General features: G+C 32.1%; 1 protein-coding gene across 2 annotated transcripts in view; it reads left to right on the top strand.

The window, feature by feature from the left end:
• The first annotated feature begins 4379 nt into the window (after positions 1 to 4379).
• The window catches only part of LOC127706407 (sulfotransferase 1C2-like), a 55010-nt gene continuing 52583 nt past the window's right edge, over positions 4380 to 6806 (top strand). For both annotated transcript variants that reach the window (XM_052211006.1, XM_052210995.1), the window contains exon 1: positions 4380 to 4676. The gene's annotated coding sequence lies outside the window, so the exon portion shown is untranslated. The remainder of the gene's footprint in view (positions 4677 to 6806) is intronic.

Raw genomic sequence — 6806 nt, 5'->3', positions numbered from 1 at the left:
TACAAAAATAAATTCAATTTTAAACAAATTTATTGCATTCATTTCACTTACTTCAATCAAGAAAGGTGTCCAAAATTAGAGCAGACATCAGTGAAATTCTGAAAGAACTTATTTTATCAGTTCACTATTTCTGTGTGTAACTACAGTTACAGAAAAATACTCAAAACTTGATTTACCGACGATAAATTACTGTTTGCTGCTTAAAATAAATAACCTCAATTCAGACCGACTTATAGGCGGGTCAAGCCTGAATCCTCAGATTTTCAAACTGAAAAGGGCATCCGACTTATAGGCAGATTGACTTATAAGCGAGTATCTACAGTAGTTTCTTTGCTAGCTGAACCGTGAAGTCATTACTAGCTCGGATTAATACCTCCTTTGGGCGGAGTCTAGTCAGTCAGAGAACCAATAAAAAAGTGTAAACATAAACATTGTACTACAGTTTTACCTATTTAGAATCCACATGCAAGACTCATTCCATATTTGGAAGGTGTACATGAGCTAATAATGACTTTGTGGTTCATGTAGCATGGAAGCTAATCAAACAGTTTGGTTTTACCTACACTTTAAGTCCGATGGCTGTAATAGGTATTTTTTTATTTCTCATTTTATATATAGATGAGACTCTTGGTTTTCCTGTTTGCATTGTTTAACACTGATATTTTTGCCTTGATAGCTTTCTGTTGTGTGAGCCAAGACGTCTTTCCCTGTTGAAGGCAATTATTAACCTATAATTGCTTACATTAACAAAGTTGTGACTTGGATGGAAAGTTAGTCTCATTAGCATTCATACCACATCTAATTTATACTGTTCACCTTAATCAACTGTTTTCCTTTTCATCGATTATTCAATTTTAGTCAGTCTACCAAAAATCAGCCTTGTTGAAACCTTGAAATAATTGTTATTTACATATTGTCAACCAAAAATCAACCTTATTTCAACGTTGAAATATGATGTTGTTTCAACGTCAACCTTTCAACCTATTCTCAACCAAAAATCAACATTGTTTCAACGTCGAAATATGACGTTGTTTCAACGTCACCTTTTCAACGTCATCTCAACTTTCAAAATCAACAGTTAAATCAACGTCATTTCAACGTTGAAAGTCGACGTTATTTCAACGTTGAAACAACGTTGAAATGCCTGGTGGGATTGTTGTTATAAGGTTCAGATTTTTGTTATTCTAGGTACATCTTGAGAGATCACTGATAGATTCGGAATTAGTATTATTTCTTTGTATTTTGTCCGCACAGTATTGGACACTGTTGCGTGGTTTTTTGTCCGCTCAGTATTGGACTTGATGCGTGGTTTTTTTTGTCCGCTCAGTATTGGACACTGATGCGTGGTTTTTGTCCGCACAGTATTCGACACTGTTGCGTGGTTTTGTCCGCATTGTATTGGACACTATGCGTGTTTTTTTTTTGTGTGCACAGTATTGGACACTGTTGCTTATTTTTATACGGAATGTAATGAAATCCGTTTGTGATGCCGTGTGAAAGTAATGTACCAACGAATCTTTGAACTATGCATTTTGTAAACTGTATATAATGTAAATAATTTCCTGGAATGGAATTTTAATAAATCATAGATTAGTGAATTTACTTGTATATTTCCTTAACAACAAGACTACACATTATTGGATTTCTTGTTTTTAATTATCCATTATTTCAATGTACCCGGCCTGACCTGAAAGTTTTATGTTACTTGACCGCCATGGCATTATCATGATTAAATCAATTAACATTATTAAAGAACAATACAATAAATACAGGCACAGTAAATATTTTAAACGTTTTTTTTTTGTAATAGGTGTTCGTATGTCGAAAGTATTCACCTTATGCTTTCAGTTGATGAATTCGAATTCAAATCATAATCATTTTATCATGGGAAATTCCCTTTTAAAACGCCAAGTCACACGATAACGTTGTGTGCAAAAAAAAAAAAAAAATAGGTCGCTAACGTTCAAGGTTAATCGTGTGTATTACTGTCAAGGAGTTCTCATGGCGTTGTACGTTTTTCGAACTTAAGAATTTGACTATCTCTGTTGTATCGTTCTCCTTTCTTTTTTGAAATATATTATTAAAATTATTTTCACTCATATGATATGAACTTTACATTAAAATTAAAAACATCAGTTAAACCACATGTACTCATTGTATTTTTATTTAATAAAAGTAATGTTTCATACAAATGAAACATGTAATGTATTATCATTATTACATAAATTTATGACATCATATATATAATCTGTGTGACAAATTTTGTTTACCTAAGACATTAAATTCCAGTGCTTGGCGTACATGTAGCCTATGCATAGCTAAAGTATCTGCTTAAATATTCATTTGTTCTATTTTTTTCTCAATGTCAACATTGACATCATAATGAAATACGTTTTTCAAATTTTGATTGAATTCACAAATAGATGGATATTGTTGTGAAATTGGAACTCTTTTGACGTTAAAGTTTTCCTTTTTGTTTTGTCCTTGTATATTTTTTACCTTTTACTGTTTAGTTCATTTTTGGTTATATACTTATGACGTGGCTTGGAACTTATACATCCCGCCATTTGGTTATTGTGCTATGGTCAATTTTGAATTCTTGTCTTTAATGTTTGCTTATATACTTTGTCTATATGCCATTTGTGTTTCTTTGTTGAAACAGTTATTTGTTTTTATAGTGATTAAGATTATATATCAACATGTACAATGTTGACTGTTTTTACATATTATGTCTGTTTGTTTTGCTCACACATTGTTGTCAATATAATTGAATTCAATGCGACTGTCATACACGTGAGAGGTTAAGCTACCTTTAAAACCAGGTTTAATCCACCATTTTTATACATAAGGAAATTCCTGTACCAAGTCAGGAATATGGCAGTTGTTATCAAATAGTCCGTTTGTATGTATGTTGGCGTTTGTTTTTGTAGCAGTTCAGTATTTCTGTTGTTCCGTTGTTTTCCTCTTATAGTTGTTATGTATTACCCTCGGTTTTTGTTTGTGACCCGGATTTGTTTCTGTTAAATCTATTTATGATATTGAACAGCGGTATACAACTGTTGCCTTTATTTATTCGTGTATTCATGCTATAAGTTAATAGGTTTATTATGAATTTTAAAAGAACGATCCTTAATATAATGTTCTTATAATTATCAAAACACATAAACACTATACGTGTTTGGTTAAGTTATCAACAATTCTATCAAGCTCATATCTTCCTCTCAAAATTGCCTCTCCAAACAACAGTCAACTTCCTGTCTAACACGTTTAACACGTTTAAGGGAACGACTCTTATTAGACGGTTAAAGAGTAAAACACTTACTTCTGGAATAAATCTAAAGATAAGGCTGTCTAATAATGTCTTTTCTCTGACTAAAAAATATAAGAATGTTATAATGATATATGCTTTGGTACTTTGTGTCCATATTCTTGTTAACTAAAGTTTATTTGTTCTATATACACGCCGATCTGATGAGTCGAGACATTTTTAAGGACTTGTTAGTTCTGATGTTTTGCATGTCATATCAGAGGCGGATCCAAAGGGGTGGTCAACTGGTACACGTGAGGTTGTCAAAAATGGTGCACGACGTACATTATGTGTATTGTTGTCTTGCTGGCAATCTTTTTACACCTAATTACTCAATATTTATATTCCTTGATGCAGACGCAAATTATTCCTATATATTTGAAATTAACTTTTGGCAAGTGATTGTTGTGAAGTTATATAATCAAATAATACACTATATAAAAAAAGGAGATGAGGTATGATTGCCAATGAGACAACTATCCACCAAAGTTCAAATAAAGTTGATGTAAGCAATTATAGGCAACCGTACGGCCTTCAACAATGAGCAATACCCATACTGGCTATAGTCAGCTATAAAAGGCAACGACATTAAAATATAAAAAAGTTCAATTGAGAAAACTAACGGCGTAATTTATAGCAAAACAAATAACGAAAAACAAATATGAGACATAAAACGTCACATGCTAAATTTGAATATCCCTATTATTTGTATTTTTTTTATTTTCGAAATAAATTTCAATTCGTTGATAGCAAACAATACTATACTGAAATTTACGACGACCACTGAAGAGCGTCCTGCTGACCTACAACATGCTGGGTGATTAACCAGTGTTTTCAATTCTTAGTCAGTTAATGAATAACAAAACTGCGTAGTACCTCAATTGTATCCTCCCCTTCCTCTATTGGATACTTCATGTATTTTTTCTTATACTGGTATTCGAATTAATAATATACCGCTATCTAACATTTTTCTAATATTAAAATAGGATTTTGAATTGAAATCAATTAAAATAAATTCATGTGTCATAGATTTTAAATCATTATAGTGTGTTTGATCAGTACAGGTAACGCAGAAGCAACAGAGTAAAGGTAATGTCCTTGTTCGTGACAGGAATGATCGTTCGGTTTCAGTTCGAATTGATTGATTGATTTTTGCTTGCATATCTTTCTTTTGATCTCGGGAGATAGAAAGTAAGATAATAATGTAAATACCGAAACATGTATCACGTGTGCATATCAGTTACGTAACTACACATGTAAGTTCATTAGGTGGAAATACGAATGTATGTACAAGAATTATAGACTTTGACGTCTTGGTGGTTTCAATACGAAGGTGCAGAGTCAAAATTCAATTGATAGTCTTTTAAAGGTAAGTAGCTGACGATTAACAATCTTAGTAATTTTAAGCTTGTTTAATGTAACTGAAGAAACTAAAGCATTGTGTAATTATGCTGCACAAAATGTATTAAATCATGTTTTTAGTGTAAATATGTTGTGTACATGGAATTCAAATTTAAAACATAAGTTATTTTTATCGCAATGTTTGGGGGAAACCCCGTGTAATGTTCTGCCCGGATCTTCCAATTTAGGTGTGTATTGTAGTACACCAAGCAGTTTGTGTAAATAGGTACATGTGTTATTTACTTTAAAGTATTCTGATATTTTTTAAAGTGTACATAGCCAAGATCCTAAATTAAATTAAAAATATTTGTAAAACAAAAATCTCTAAGCTGAAAGGATACATAATGATTGATATTTAAGTCTTAGATGCATGATTTGTTTTATTATTATTTGATTTTTATAGTTTCTTCTTATGTTGTACTGTTACACCACTGTCCCAAGTTAGGGTTAGGGTTGGGCGCCCGCTATTATGTTTTACCCTGCCACATTCTGTATGTGCCTGTCCCAAGTTAGGAACTTTTAATTCAGTGGTTGTTGTTTGTAACTGTGTATCACATTTGTTTTTCGTTCATTAATTTGTACATACATAAGACCGTTAGTTGTCTCGTTTGAATTGTTTTATATTTGTCATTTCGGGGCCTTTTATAGTTGACTATGCGGCATGGGATTTACTCATTGTTGAATGCCGAACGGTTCTATAGTTTTTAATTTCTGTGTCATCTAGTCTCCTGTGCAGAGTTGTTAATTTCTAAGTCATTTGGTCTCTTGAAAGTCCCGACTATGTACTGGTTACCTAAATTACACAAACAACCATTTAAATTCCATTTCATCTCCGCATCTTGTCAGTGTTCTACTACTAATCCGTCAGTGCTGTTAACTACCTCCATTACTACTATCAAAGAACTTGTTATTAACTTTTGTAATAAAGCTATGACAATAATGGTATTAATAATTTTTGGAGTGTTAAAAGTTCATTAGAGGTTTTAGATAAAGTACGTGCTTTTTTTTGTCCCTTTTATTCTGTTGACAGTTATGATTTTTCAAATCTCTACACTATGCTTTCAAACAATCTTATCAAGAAAAAGTTTTCATATTAAATTAAATGGTCTTTTGAAAAATCTCATTGCAAATGTATTTGTTGTAACTCGTTTAAAGCCTTTCTCTGTAACGAAAAAGGAAAGTATGCTAGATACACTTACTGGAAATGTGAAGATATGATTGAAGCTTCAAATTTCTCCTGGACAACATATATGTACGTTTCGGTGATACAATTTATCGACAGGTAGTAGGTATTCCTATGAGTAATAACTGCGCTCCCTTTCATAGCAGATTTATTCCTGTATTGGTATGAATCTCAGTTTATGACCAAACTTACAAAGACACGTCATTGTTATATTTGGTTGATACATTCAACAATACCTACCGTTATCTTGATGATATTTTTCCGTTAAATAATCCAGAGTTCTCTAAATATACTACCGACATTTATCCAACGGAACTTACTTTAAATAAATCTAACATATACAGCAGTAGTTGTCCTTTTCTAGATTTAGACATTTCAATTTCTAAAGAAAAACTCCATACTAAAATTTACGACAAAAGAGACGATTTTTCATTCATAATTGTTAAATTTCCTTTTTTAGACGGCTATGTTCCTTTGGCTCCTCATACGGTTTTATGTATTCCAACTCGTTCGTAATGCCCGTGTGTAGTGATGTCATAGATTTTAACCAACGTAATCCATGCATAACTGGTAAATTATTAAGTTAGGGATTTCGTTACCATGAATTGCTTAAAACTTTTACTAAATTCTTTCATAGATATTTCACACGGTATTTCACATACTAAATTTTACGGTTATATTGTACGAAAAGCGCGGAAATCACTATGTAAACTCATCGAACCTTTAAACAAACTTATTAGTAAAGGTTATCTTACCAATGTTGTAATAAGATCTTTGAATATAGTTTACATTTGCACGACGACCACTGAAGAGCGTCCTGCTGACCTACAACATGCTGGGGGATTAACCAGTGTTTTCAATTATTATAGTCAGTTAATGAATAACAAAACTGCGTAGTACCTCAATTGTATCCTC

Source organism: Mytilus californianus, unplaced genomic scaffold (genome assembly GCF_021869535.1).
Source record: "Mytilus californianus isolate M0D057914Y unplaced genomic scaffold, xbMytCali1.0.p SCAF_6, whole genome shotgun sequence".
Lineage (NCBI taxonomy): Eukaryota > Metazoa > Mollusca > Bivalvia > Mytilida > Mytilidae > Mytilus > Mytilus californianus.
Note: the sequence above shows the minus strand (reverse complement) of the source record. Positions and strands in the feature narration are given on the sequence as shown.